The 14,842-nt window shown below is 41.9% G+C and overlaps 1 protein-coding gene across 2 annotated transcripts in view; it reads right to left on the bottom strand.

The window, feature by feature from the left end:
* The window catches only part of KREMEN1 (kringle containing transmembrane protein 1), a 70,137-nt gene that overhangs the window by 47,226 nt on the left and 8,069 nt on the right, over positions 1 to 14,842 (bottom strand). The window lies entirely within an intron of this gene.

The following is a 14,842-nucleotide window of genomic DNA, read 5'->3' as shown; positions in this document are numbered from 1 at the left end:
AGTTTCTCTGTGTGGTAACTAGAACCAGGTCACCAGCTGTAACTGAGCTCTCCCCTACAGTCTGAAAAGCTGCACTGACACTTGGATTTAATAAGACCATCGGATACAGCAATGCTTTGGAATCCCAATCACACAAATCTGGGAATGACTCACATTCCCTGGTAATGAAGAACAGTCCTCCCTATGCTGTTTGAGATAGAGGTGCAACAAAACAGACAGTCAACATGAGGGAGGAAGGGCTGAGTTGGCATTTTCTCTCACCTCTTTCTGAAATTCTTTCTACAAGGCACAATGAAAATCGTCTCAGGTCCAATTTAATAAAATGACAAATCCTCGAAGGTGCAACAATGTGTTTCTAAAATCTGCTTCTCAGACTTTGGGGGATAGGAACTGAGGCTGATAGGATTTTCACCCACATATTGCATGCATTAAACTTGAAGAGGTTCAGGAGACAAGCACAGTACAAAGAACAATTTTTAGAAAGTAGCTTAGTTGAAACTGACAGATAGAAGCACTTCAAACACTTTTTAAAGATATATCACTAGAAAACTGACAATCTGGGGGATTTATACTAGCATTCTCAGCTGTATTTCTTTCCTTCTCCTGGCATGCACTGACCTCTAACTTCCGGTATTAAGGACTCTTAATGCCATCTCTTAGTGTTGTCCATGTGCCTACTCTATTCTAAGCATGTGAACAACACGAGCACATTCTGGAAGATATTTCTTTTAACACTTCAAACTATCCACAGAACATCTTTCTTCTAGTACCCTCTTCCTCTGACCATACAGGCCCTGTGTTTTGTCTGGAATGGCACCATTTTATGGATAGCCAAAATAATCTGAATGTCCAGCTATGCAAAAAACCCTAGCAATTTTTTTTTTTATTATTTATTATTTTATTTTTATTTTTTGAGAGTCTTGCCCTGTTGCCCAGGCTGGAGTGTAGTGGCGTGATCTCAGCTCACTGCAACCTTCACCTCCCCGGTTCAAGATTCTCCTGCCTCACCCTCCCTAGTAGCTGGGGTTACAGGCACCTGCCACCATGCCCAGCCAGTATTTTTAGTAGAGATAGAGTTTCGCCATATTGGCCAGGCTGGTCTCAAACTCCCGACCTTAAATGACTCGCCCACCTTGGCCTCTCAAAGTGCTGGGATTATAGGCGTGAGCCACCGCATCTGGCCAACCCTAGCAATGTATCATGTCTGGTGCAAAGCTCATGTGTTATGATAAGAGCAACTCTTCATGTACCATGAGGCCAAACCCTCAACCAAGAGTCTGCATAAATAAGTTCAAAGGTAATTGAAAGAGGCAGCTCAGTGCAGCATAAAATGCACTAAACCAAGAGACTAAGTCATGGTTTCTTGTCCTGGACCTGCTGCTGACCAGCTGTGCGACCTTGGATGAATAAACATCATCCAAATCACTTCTAATATTTACACAGTGTTTTACCATGTGCCAAGCTCTGTTTAAGTGCTTTACAAATGTCAACTTACCACCAACCCAGAGAGGTACCTTAGTACCCCATTTTACAGATGAGGGAACTGAGCACTCAACCACACCCTATGCTGCCTCTTATGAAACCCCTTTTGCATCATCCTTGTTTCCCCATTATCTCCCTCACTCCACTTCCGATTCATCAGCAAGTCCTGTTGACTTTCTTAAAACTTATACCCTGAAACTGCCTTCTCCTCTCCATCTTTGATGCCAACAGTATAGTTCCCTTTATCATCAGAGAATGGTTTGGGTCTCACAGCTTCCACTTCTGTTCTCTTACAGTCCATTTCCCATAGTTCTTAAGAGAATGACGACACTCAGAACAAAACCAACTCTTCCTCGGTGTTTGCAAGGCCTCTGTGATGCAGTCTCAGCCCCTTCCTCCCACTGAAGCAGAGCTCTTCCCTTACTCACTTGCTGTACTCCAGACGCACTAGTCTGCTTTTAATTCTGTGAGTACACTACGCTATTTCCTGCCCAAAATGTTCTTTCCCTAATACTTCCCATCACAGACTAAATACTACCTCCTCGGAAAGCCCTTCCCATCATCTTTACTCCTATTTTTCTACCCCTTGTTTGCTTCACAACACTTACTATCACAAGGAATATATGTGATCTGAGAGACAGAGAGAGAGAGACAGAGAATGTGTGTGGGATCTACGATACCAGACACACCAGAGCCCTATTCCAACCCCAGAGCTAAAGTAGGACCTGAAACCTGTATTTTTGAAAAGGAGCTCAGGTGGTTCTGTTAAGTAATCAGGTTTGAGAACCGCCAGACTAGATGATTCTAAGAATATCAAGCCAACCAACTGCTAAATTTTAATTGCTATGTTTTAATACGTCTTTTTCTAAAATGCCAATTGCTAGAATTTTAATCGCTATGTGTTAATATATCTTTTTCTCCTATCAGAACTTGTATAGCAAAACATCATATTGTACCCCTTAAATATATAGGATAAAAATAAATTGTTTTAAAAAGTGTAAGGAGTGATCCGGCAGCCAGAAATGCAACTCAATATATCAATGGAAGGTCTTAGCTATACATAGCAACCTGCGGGGCAGGAGGGGGTCCTGAGACTTGGATGACTTGGTTTGTAATACAAAAGAATGTGGCAGATGTGTAATAAAAAGAATCCACACACATGACTGTCTTTATGAATGAAGACATGATGGCATCTGAGAGTGGAAGTGGGAAAGTGCAGGCTTGTTTGCTTGGGTCTGTTCCTCTTAGACCCAATCTTGTTCTCAGTTACACTGGGGAAACTGAGGCAGTGTAACACATTCTGTGATTGTTTTTTGACCAGCCTTGCCCAGTACTTATCAATTGTGGAGAAAAGCAAGGAAAACAAACCTGAAAGCTCTGGATTTTTTTGTTTTGAGATAGTGTCTCACTCTGTCACCAGGCTGTCCAATATTGTGGTCTCAGCTCACTGCAACCTCTGCCTCCCAGGTTCAAGCAATTCTCCTGCCTCAGCCTCCTGAGGCCCACCACCATGCCCAGCTAATTTTTGTATTTTTAGTAGAGACAGGGTTTCACCATGTTAGCCAGGCTGGTCTCAAACTCCTGATCTCGTGATCTGCCCTCCTTGGCCTCCCAAAGTGCTGGGATTATAGGCGTGAGCCACTACACCCTGCAAAATGCTCTGGATTTAAAGTCATCTGTGCATCTTGATTTCATCAGATACTAGGATGTGTATTAGGTAAATAAGACCCTACCTCCCTTATTTTTTTTTCTTCAAAATAGTGATTTTATTTCCGTTGTATATATACCTAGAACTGAGATTGCTGGAATATGGTCATTCTATTTTGAATTTTTTTGAGGAACCTCCATACTGTTTTCTATAGTGATTATATTAATTTTTTTTAACTTTATTTTAGGTTCCAGCATACATGTGAAGGTTTGTTACATAGGTAAACTCGTGTCACAGGGGTTTGTTGCACAGATTATTTAATCACCCAGGTGCCCAACAGTTATCTTTCCTGCTGCTTTCCCTCCTCCCACCCTCCACCCTCAAGTAGACCCCAGTGTCTATTGTTTCCTTGTGTTCCTAAGTTCTGTCATTTAGCTCCCAGCCTCCCTTATTTTCTACTGCTATGAAACTGATGTAAGCTTTGGCTAAATAAGCAAGGAGTGGCTTAAACGAATAAGAAACACACACACACACACACACACACACACACACACACAAACAGGCCAACTGTTTATGTATTCAGTGAAAAGAGAATGAGTGAAGGCAAGAGATCTAATGTCTAGGAAATTATTCATTAATTAGTTCAGCAAATATTTATTCAATACTATGTGCCTGGCACTGTTGACAGCACTGGGGCTACAGAGATGAACGAAGATCTTGTATTCATGGAGCTTACATACTTATAATAAACTGATCAAAATTAACATCAGATAGTGATAAGTGCTATTAGGAGGAATGAAGCAGAGTAAAGGGAGGGATATGGAATGGGGAGGGTTCTCTCTTAGAGTGGGTCAGAGAAGGCCTAGTGAGCAGAGATGTGGATGAAGGGAGGAAGCAAACCCAGTGAATGAGGTGGGAGGTTTGTAACTGGCAGAGGGTCCAGCAAATGCGAAGCCCCTGCAAATGGCAATATGCTTGGCAGGTTTGGGGAGCTACAAAGCTGCTCCTCTAATCTGACTGAAGTAGAAGAATGAGTAGGAAAGGGCAGGCAAGGCCAGGATGTGTAAGATCTTGAGGGTTAGATAAATGAGATTTTGGCTTTTTTTGTAAGTGTAAGGGGAAGCCACTGGAGGGCTTTGAGCAGGGGAATGACATGATGTGACTTATCTTTTATTTTTATTTATTTATTTTTGTGACTTATCTTTTAATAGAATTGACTAGCTGTTGGGTGGAGGAAAAACCATTGATAGGAACTAGGCAGGGAGAAAAGTAGGTAGTTACTGTAGAAGGATGGGCTAGAAAGAAGCATGGCCTGGACTAGGTTGGCAGCTGTGGGGTGGTGAGAAGTAGATAGATTCCAGACATATTTTGAAGGTAGTGGCAAAAGTATTTGCTGGGGGTTTGGATACAGGGTCTGAGAGACAGAGGGGTCACACAGAACACCAAAGGGGCCTGAGCAACCAGGTGAGAAGTGATACCATTTACTATAATAGGGAGGGCTCAGGAAGGTCAGAGTGTTTTGGGATAGAATCAACAGTTTGGTTTTGGATAGGTTAAGCTTGACATCTTCAGAAAACTGAGTGGAGATGTGGAGTAAGCAAATGGCTACATGAGTCTGGAGTTGAGAAAAAAATGCTGAGGCTAAAGCTAGAAATATGGTCCCCAGCACTTATGTGTAGAGAGAATAGGATACTGTGTGTATCAGCCCTGACATCTGGGGCTGAGCCCTGGGGTCCTCCAACATATCACACTTCGCAATGATGACTGAGAAAGTACAGCCTGTGAGGTAGGAGAAAAGCTAGGAAAGCTCTTTCAGTAATTTGTTTTTCTTTATCACACACAACCTCTAGCAACAATGTGGTACAGTGCAGAAAGCATATGTTCTAGAGCCAGACCCCAGCTTATCAGTTTACAAGCTACAAGCACCTGCCTAATTTCTTTGAGCCTCAGTTTCCTGACTTGTAAAATGAGGGATTTGATTATCTACAGCTCAGGGCAGTTAGAAGAATTGGAAGGTGTGTAAGTAAAGTACTCAGTACATGGTAGGTATCCAAAAATTATTATTGTACAATCGTAAAGGTATAAAAATAATCAAACTTTATATAAGCTTAGAAATATTATAAGCATCATGATAATATAGGTTATTCTGAGGCCAGGCATGGTCGCTCACGCCTGTGATCCCAGCACTTCGAGAGGCCTAGGCGGGCAGACCACTTGAGCTTAAGAGTTCGAGACCAGCCTGGGCAACATGGCGAAACTCTATCTCTACCAAAAATACAAAATTATCCAAGCATGGCAGCGTGCACTTGTGGTTGCAACTACTTAAAAGACTGAGGTAGGAGGATCACTTGAGCCTGGGAGGCGAAGGTTGCAGTGAGCCAAGATCACACTACTGCACTATGCCCTGGGTGACACAGTGAGACCCCATCGCAAAATATATACGTGTGAACGTACGTTATTCTGGTCCACAAAATAATTAGTTATAAAAGGCAATATAACATGACTATACGAGCACATCACCCTACTACAGTTCTGTTTAAAGTTAGGCTACCATCAGCCAGGCGCAGTGGCTCGCACCTGAAATCCCAGCACTTTGGGAGGCCAAGGCGGGTGGATCACAAGGTCAGGAGTTCAAGACCAGCCTGGCCAACATGGTGAAACCCTGTCTCTACTAAAAAGACAAAAAAAAAAAAAAATTAGCTGGGTGTGGTAGTGGATGCCTGTAATCCCACCTACTTGGGAGGCTCAGACAGGAGAATCACTTGAACCCAGAAGGTGAAGGTTGCAGTGAGCCGAGATCACGCCACTGCACTCCAGCCTGAGCAACAGAGCAAGACTTCATCTCGGGGAAAAAAAAAAAAAAAAGTTAGGCTACCATCAAGATGGAACATATATATATGGTATATGGTTTGACTCCTGTGTTGAATCCGAGCATTCAGTGGATAAGCAGTAAAGGAAAAAGATACAGAGGAGCAAGTAGGTTTTTCTTAATCAAAATTTCAGCTATAAATATTATAAAAATACATCTTCATTTATTTATGCTACTAAAATCACATAATTGAATGTTTATACTAATCATAAGTGAAAAAAATACAAGTTAATAGAGTCCCAGAAAAAACTGCCAGGTTGTATAATACCTGCTCTGCAGCTTTAAAGTTGATGCTTAAACTACAAGGTATTCTTTTAAAATAATTAACAGTTGCCAAGCAGGGTGGCTCATGCCTGTAATCCCAGCACTTTGGGAGGCCGAAGTGGGTGGATCACCTGAGGTCGGGAGTTCGAGACCAGCCTAACCAACATGGTTAAAACCCCATCTCTACTAAAAATATAAAAGTGCCGGGCGCGGTGGCTCACACCTGTAATCCCAGCACTTTGGGAGGCCGAGGCGGGTGGATCACTAGGTCAAGAGATAGAGACCATCCTGGTCAGCATGGTGAAACCCTGTCTCTACTAAAAATACAAAAAAATTAGCTGGGCATGGTGGCGCGTGCCTGTAATCCCAGCTACTCAGGAGGCTGAGGCAGGAGAATTGCTTGAACCCAGGAGGCGGAGGTTGCAGTGAGCCGAGATCGTGCCATTGCACTCCAGCCTGGGTAACAAGAGCGAAACTCCGTCTCAAAAAAAAAAAAAAAAAAAAAAAAAATATATATATATATATATATATATATATATATATATATATATAAAAGTAGCCAGGTATGGTGGCACATGCCTGTAATCCCAGCTACTTGGGAGGCTGAGGCAGGAGAATCACTCAAACCCAGGAGGCGGAGGTTGCAGTCAGCCAAGATCGCACCATTGGACTCCAGCCTGGGCAACAAAAGCGAAACTCTGTCTCAAAATAATAATGATAATAATAATAATAATAACTTGTCATGTATAAGATAGTGGTAGGAAAACAGCAGTTAATCTAAAAGACATCCTAATCTTTGGTAAGATTTAATAAAGCTGAAGAATATGCTTTCTATAAAGCTCTATAACTAGTTAATTCTTAATTTATCCCAAACCACACTACTGAGAAATATAACACTTTTCTCATATTGAATCTAGAATATTCCTGGTTTTCTGGTAGAATTACTAGTTAGATCTCTATTAACAATGCTTGTGAGAGTCATTGCTTTTTTTTTTATCCACCAAAGTTAAGTCTCTGTTCTCTCAAAATTCTATGAGAGAATTTTGTTCTCTGTGGGACCACTTAGCACTTCTACTGATCTTATGTTGGAAGAATCTGGCTGGTTTTAGCCTGGCTTGAAATCAACATGAATCAATACACATTAAATTCAATTACAGCATCTTAAAAGCAAGACAGCAGATAACACATTCCAATGAGAATATCCTGTTCTTTAAAAAATGTCTATGAAACTTGGTAGGTAGATAGATTACAGAAATCTAAGGGTTAGGTGGAAATGCTTTTTTTTTTTTTTTTTTTTTTTTTTTTTAATATTTAGAAGGTATGACTCATGCCTATCCCAGAACTTTGGGAGGCAAAGGCAAGAGGATCAGTTGAGCCCAGGAGTTTGAGATCAACATAGGGAGACCCCATCTCTACAAATAAAAATAAAAGTTAAAAATTTGCTGGGTATGGTGGTGTGTGCTTGTAATCCTAGTTATTTGGGAAGCTGAGGTGGGAGGATCAGTTGAGCCCAGGAAGTTAAAGCTGCAGTAAGCCATGGTCATGCACTCCAACCTGCATGATGGAGTGAGACTCTTATCTCAAAAAATATATATAGAGAGAGGGCAACATGACAGTGTTGTCAAATATTCACAGAACACACCTGTTGCCCTGTTGGGTTTCAAATACAGATTGGTGCCCAGTGGGAACTTGCACCACTTCAAAGCTCCTGGACAGACTACCCTTTGCCCTCAGATACTCAAAAGCACTATGGAAAAGCTTACTTCAGTTATGTGAAACCCTGTAGTAAAGGGGCATGTGGCCCTGGGAAGGCAGGGGTTCCCAGTTTTTTCCAACCCAAAACCATTGAGGATATGAGAGGACACACTCCCATCTTCAAAAATGGCTCTCCAAGACCAGTGATTTCTACAATTACATAGAGGAATGTCATCAGATCTAGACTACAAAGAGGACAGTTTAGGGAAAAAACAACCCCGTACACACATAGTACGTATGGAGAAATCAGTGCAATAAAGGGGAAATATATCAGAGAAGCAGCTGACATTATGGTTTGAACAAACCACCCAGACATGTCATTGGGCCTCAGTTTCTTCCTTGATTTCCTCATCTGTGAAATTAGGAGGGTTGAGCCAGATTATCTCAATGTCCCTTCACTGTAAATGTCTACAATTTCAAGTTCAAGATCTAACAAAATGAAACTCAAGTTCAAAAGTCTGAGGTGATATGACTGGAAAGAACTAATGGCTAAAAATCTCTTCCAGGCTTAAAATTGTCTCATTTTATGTTTCTCTAATGGAAGTAAGAATTCTATGGTAAACAAACAAACAAACTCACCTCCCATGTGGGTCTTCCCTCTGAGAGGCACTTAGGCAGGGTGTTGCTCTGTCACACAGGCTGGAGTACAGTGGAGCAATCCTGGCTCACCGTGGCCAGCATCTACCTCCCAGGTTCAAGTGATCCTCCCATTTCAGCCTCCCATACAGCTGGCACTACAGGCATGTGGCACCACACCTGGCTAATTTTTAAATTTTTTGTAGATATGAGATCTATGTTGTCTAGGCCGATCTTGAACCCCTGGTCTCACTCTATCCACCTGCCTCTGCCTCTCAAAGTGCTAGAATTACAGGCAAGAGCTATTGTGCCCAGCCTACTGAGGCATTCTTCTTGCTTAAAAGAAACTACATCTTTGCCGGGCGCGGTGGCTCACGCCTGTAATCCCAGCACTTTGGGAGGCCGAGGCGGGTGGATCATGAGGTCAAGAGATCGAGACCATCCTGGCCAACATGGTGAAACCCCATGTCTACTAAAAATACAAAAAATTAGCTGGGCACAGTGGCGCATGCCTCTAATCCCAGCTACTCAGGAGGCTGAGGCAGGAGAATTTCCTGAACCCAGGAGGCGGAGGTTGCAGTGAGCCGAGATCGCGCCATGGCACTCCAGCCTGGGTAACAAGAGCGAAACTCCGTCTCAAAAAAAAAAAAAGAAATTACGTCTTCAATAAGTAAAATGCAAGAAAAGAAAAAAGAGGAAATCTAAGGGTTAATAGAAATTTAGGACTCATATTATCTAAATATATCCTGTTAGATCCTGACTAAAGTGTAAAAAATACTAGTAAGACAACCAGGAAAATTTGAACATTGACTGGGTAATTGATGGCATTAAGGAATTACTGGGTTTATTTTAGGTGTAATAGTGGTACTGTTACTACGCTTTTGAAAGGAATCCTTAGCATTTAGAGATACATACTAAAATGTTTACAGATGAGGTGACATATCTCAAATTGGTTACAAAATAATATAGTCAGGAGAATGAAGAGGGTATAGGGGAAACAACATTAGCCATGGTTAATAATCGTGGAGGTCGGGAGACAGATACGTGAGACTTCCTTACATTCTCTTCTCTATTTGTGTCCTAAGTTTCCCATAATAAAAAATTTTCAAAGAACATCTTGAAAATAGTTACTAACATGTTATTTTGAAATTAATCTACCTTAGCCTTTTTTCAAGAACTATAAACAAATTCAGCCATAAAGTTAGTCATCTAAAGTAAAAATTGACATTCATTATCATGTTCTTGGATTGTGTATTAACAGTGCCAAATGACCATAGAACAAGCTGCACTTTTGCCCAAAGTGGAATTACTACAACAAAAATCACTATAATGTCTTAAGTATTAGCTTTTCATTAAAATACCTTTTAGATCTTCTTTTCCTTTTAAGGAGACGGTGTCCTTCAAAACAGTATGGAAGGAAAGGCCATGCCTCTCAAAGTTACTTTAACTAAAGAATTTATACTTTTGGAAGGGGACTTGAGGTCTTCTATTTGAATCTCCCATTTATCTCTACCAAGAGATGAAATATTTAATTACTTAAAAGACCATTCCAAGAAAAACTGAACTTACAGTAAACATAAAACCAGATGTTTGAATTCAGAAGAACCATGAAAATGCTTCAGAGAGGGGACCTTATTTGTTAAATAAAAATTCAAAAAAGAAATAATTACGAAGGCAGAGAAGGTCCAGAATGCAGTGGCTTGGGTAGCACTCTTTTCCCATCTGGCTCTCATCTTGAATATGCTCCACTCCTACCCAGGCAGGACCCACTGGAAAACATGCCATGCTTGTCACTGTGAAGCATGTGTGTTTTTGCCAGGAACAGTCATCATGAATACGCATTAGTGCTTGAGGAATTTTTATTTATCATTTACCATGTTATAAACCCATACAATAGTCAGAGGCATTTGAATCAGAGCAACTCCATGTTGAATAGCAGATGGGTAAAACGAGGCTGAGACTTGCTAGGCTACATCCCCACTTTAGGCATTCTTAGTCACAGGATGAGATAGGAGGTCAGCACAAGACACAGGTCACAAAGCCTCTGCTGATAAAACAAGATGCGGTAAAGAAGCCAGCCAAACCCCCTCAAAACCAAGATGCTGACAAAAGCGACCTCTGGTCATCTTCACTGCTCATTACACACTAATTATAATATACTAGCATGCCAAAAGACACTCCTACAAGCACCATGACAGTTTACAAATGCCACAGCAACATCCAGAAGTTCCCTATATGGTCCAAAAAAAGAGGAACCTGGGCCGGGCGTGGTGGCTCATGCCGGTAATCCCAGCACTTTGGGAGGCCGAGGCGGGCGGATCACAAAGTCAGGAGATCCAGACCATCCTGGCTAACCCAGTGAAACCCCCACCCCCTCTACTAAAAATACAAATTAGCCGGGCATGGTGGTGGGCGCCTGTAGTCCCAGCTATTGGGAGAATTGCTTGAATCCGGGAGGCGGAGGCAGGAGAATTGCTTGAATCCGGGAGGCGGAGGTTGTAGTGAGCCGACATCGCGTCACTGCACTCCAGCCTGGGAGACAGAGCAACACTTCGTCTCAAAAAAAGAAGAAAATAAAAGAAAAAGGAATCCTCAGTCTCAGTTCCGGGAACTCCTCACCCGTTTCCCCAAAAGGTCATGAATAATCTACCCCTTGTTTAGCCTATGGTCAAGAAATAACCATAAAAGTAGCCGACCAGCAGTCCCTGGGGCTGTTCTGCCTATGGACCTATGGAGTAGTCATTCTTTTTTTTTTTTTTTTTTTTTTGAGACGGAGTTTCGCAATCTTGTTACCCAGGCTGGAGTGCAATGGCGCGATCTCGGCTCACCGCAATCTCCGCCTCCTGGGTTCAGGCAATTCTCCTGCCTCAGCCTCCTGAGTAGCTGGGATTACAGGCACCCGCCACCATGCCCAGCTAATTTTTTTTGTATTAGTAGAGACGGGGTTTCACCGTGTTGACCAGGATGGTCTCGATCTCTTGACCTCGTGATCCACCCGCCTCGGCCTCCCAAAGTGCTGGGATTACAGGCTTGAGCCACCGCGCCCGGCCTGGAGTAGTCATTCTTTCGTTCATTTACTTCTCTAATAAACTCGCTTTCACTTTACTCTATGGACTCGCCTGGAATTCTCTCTTTTTTTTTTTTTATATGAGTCCCGCTCTATCACCCAGCCTGGAGTGCATGGTGCAATCTCAGCTCACTGCAACCTCCACCTCCCAGGTTCAAGCGATTCTCCTGCCTCAGCCTCCCGAGTAGCTGGGATAATAGGCACCCACCACCATGCCCGGCTAATTTTTGTATTTTTAGTAGAGATGGGGTTTCACCATATTGGCCAGGCTGGTCTCAAACTCCTGACCTCAAGTGATTCGCCTGCCTCAGCCTCCCAAAGTGCTGGGATTACAGGCGTGAGCCACTGAGCCAGCCCCTGAATTCTTTCTTATGAAAGATCCAAGAACCTTCTTTTGGGGACTAGAGAACGACCCCTTTCTAGTATCACAACCATCAAACTGAAGCCCAAAAGATACTTTTTGAGAAAAAAAAAAAGTCCATTAACCTATCAGCATTCAGGTCTATAATATGTAGAGAGAGATTAAACCTCAGTTAAAGAATGGACTCATTCAAATAGTCAGAAGTCACAGACTCAGCAGAACTCTAAGAAAAACATTTCCCTTATTAACCAAAGCACCTTGATGGATTTCACTTCCAATATCAATAGAATATACTCTATTATACTTTGGTGATGTAAAGCATTTTACCTCTCAATATAATATGTGAATACAAATAAATCTACCTTATCTATTTATAAATATCTTCCAGAATCTTGAAATAAAATTTCATACTAGAAAGTTTTCACAGCCTTGGCAACATAGCGAAACCCTGTCCCTACATATATATATATATATATATATATATATATATATATATATATATATTTATATTTTTTTTTTTTTTAGAAGCGAGTTTTGCTTTTGTTGTCCAAGCTGGAGTGCAATGGCACTATCTTGGCTCACATTAACCTCTGTCTGCCAGATTCAAGCAATTCTTCTGCTTCAGCCTCCTAAGTATCTGGGATTACAGGCATGTGCTACCACACCCAGAATTTTGTATTTTCTCCATGTTGGTCAGGCTAGTCTTGAACTCCCAATCTCAGATGATACACCGGCCTCGGCCTCCCAAAGTGCTAGGATTACAGGCGTGAGCTACTGTGTCCGGCCAAAAAATATTTTTTTTAATTTAGCCAGGCGTAGTGTTTGGTGCCTCCCAGCTACTTGGGAGGCTGGGGCAAGCAAGGGGCTCTCTTGTGCCTTGGGAGGTCAAGTCTGCAGTGAGCTGTAACCATGCCTGGGTGACCAAGCAAGAACTTGTCTCAAAAAAAAAAAAAGTTTTCTCATAAGGATACAGGAAATGTTGAGATATTTTAAAGCTGAAAGTCCCGCTTGCTGATGGACAATACCTTGGCTCATTATATGCCAGCTCTAAAGAAAATAAAAAGACAAAAGGCTCAGGGTCTACAATAGGTAGCACTAACTTCTAGAGAAACCAGGGGTTTTGAAACAAGTCACACGGTGCCTGCTGCCACAGCTCTTAAAGGATTTGATTACCTTGAATTGTAATTGCTCAAGAAGCACATGGCCCTGTTTCCAATAGACTGTGAGCTTCTTGATCATCTTACTCACCTTCGTATCCTCAGCAACTACAGACCACATAGAAGGTGCCTGGCAAAATGTGTGTTGAATGAAGGAAGCTGGTGAATGAGGGGCTAGGGGAAAACTCCATTACAGGTACATTCAGGGTGCCCTAGTTTCTTCACCAATGTGTTCCTCTAGGCCAGCTTCAAAACTTACCTAGCAATACCTATGAGAAGTTCTAGGAAAGTTTATGTAAATCAAGGAAATCAAATATTTGTGATTTAAACCAGGGGATTCTGCTATTTAAAGGAAATGGATGGTGTCTGGGTATAGTGGCTCATGCTTGTAATCTCAGCACTTTGGGAGGCCCAGGTGGGAGAATCACTTGAGGCGAGGAGTTCGAGACCAGCCTGGTCAGCATAATGAAATTCCATCTCTATTGAAAATACAAAAATTAGCTGTGTGTGTTGGCACACGCCTGTAATCCCAGCTACTTGGGAGGCTGAGGCATGAGAATTGCTTGAACCCAGGAGGCGGAGGCTGCAGTGAGCCAGGATTGCACCATTGCACTCCAGCCTAGGCTACAGAGCGAGACTCCATCTCAAAAAAATAAATAAATAAAATAAAATAAAATAAAAATATGAATTTCATATTCTTAGTTTGCTTTAAGCAGAAGGCACCCAGCTCAAACCTACACCTTGCCTCACTATCACGTGAGCAACCTTTTTCCATACTGTCTGAAGTTCTCAATTAGACGAAATGGAGATAAACTGATATAATCCAGCTTCTAGACAAGTTTTGTTAGCAATGCCTATGACCTATGCTTAATGTCAGATGGCAAGAAAGTTCCCCAATAATAGAGTCCTGGAGGGCAGCCAATACACTCCATGGAAGCCAGACTCTGGGCTTTTCAGCTTCCCTTGGCTGATATGGGATAGACAAATAATATAAGAGCTCCTGAGTGAGGAGCTGATACCAGGTAGACCATATATTGCTAGAGTACATTTTCAAGGTAAAACCTGAAGCAACAATACCGCAGTCTTCTGTCAACTGGCATAGGGATAAGTCCTAATCAGAGATGCTGAGCACACAGTAGGGATTTGATAAGCACTTGCTAATCATTCCCAACATAAAAATATGACTCAAGAGATGGGTTTCATAAGTTCTAGCCAGGGAGACAGTTTAGGGCAGAGGGAAAGGCTCAGTATAACACTGATTTATAAACGAAACTATCATCTCCGGTCACTTGGACCAATCAGAATAAGAGCAGACAGTGGCCAACAGATTAATTCTGATTGTCAAAGGTTTAAAGTTTCATGGAGTGTTCCACGAAGCTCGATTAGGGTTGCCAGATTTAAGAAATAAAAACAGAATTCTCAGTTAAATTTGAATTTCAGATAAATACCAAAGAATTTTTTTAAGACAAGTATTCCTAAACATTGCAAGAAACAGACTTATAAAAAATCCTTTGGTGTTTATCTGAAATTCAGACTTAATCGGGCATCCTATAATTTATCTGACAATTATACTCTAGAGAGAATAAAAAGATACAGTGAATCACAGACCCCCTTCCTGCATTAAGGTTTCTGAAACAATGTCCACAGAAATGCTTAAAGAGGT

The sequence above is a fragment of the Aotus nancymaae genome, unplaced genomic scaffold (assembly GCF_030222135.1).
Source record: "Aotus nancymaae isolate 86718 unplaced genomic scaffold, 86718_ANA_hifiasm-v0.15.2.pri h1tg000076l, whole genome shotgun sequence".
Lineage (NCBI taxonomy): Eukaryota > Metazoa > Chordata > Mammalia > Primates > Aotidae > Aotus > Aotus nancymaae.
Note: the sequence above shows the minus strand (reverse complement) of the source record. Positions and strands in the feature narration are given on the sequence as shown.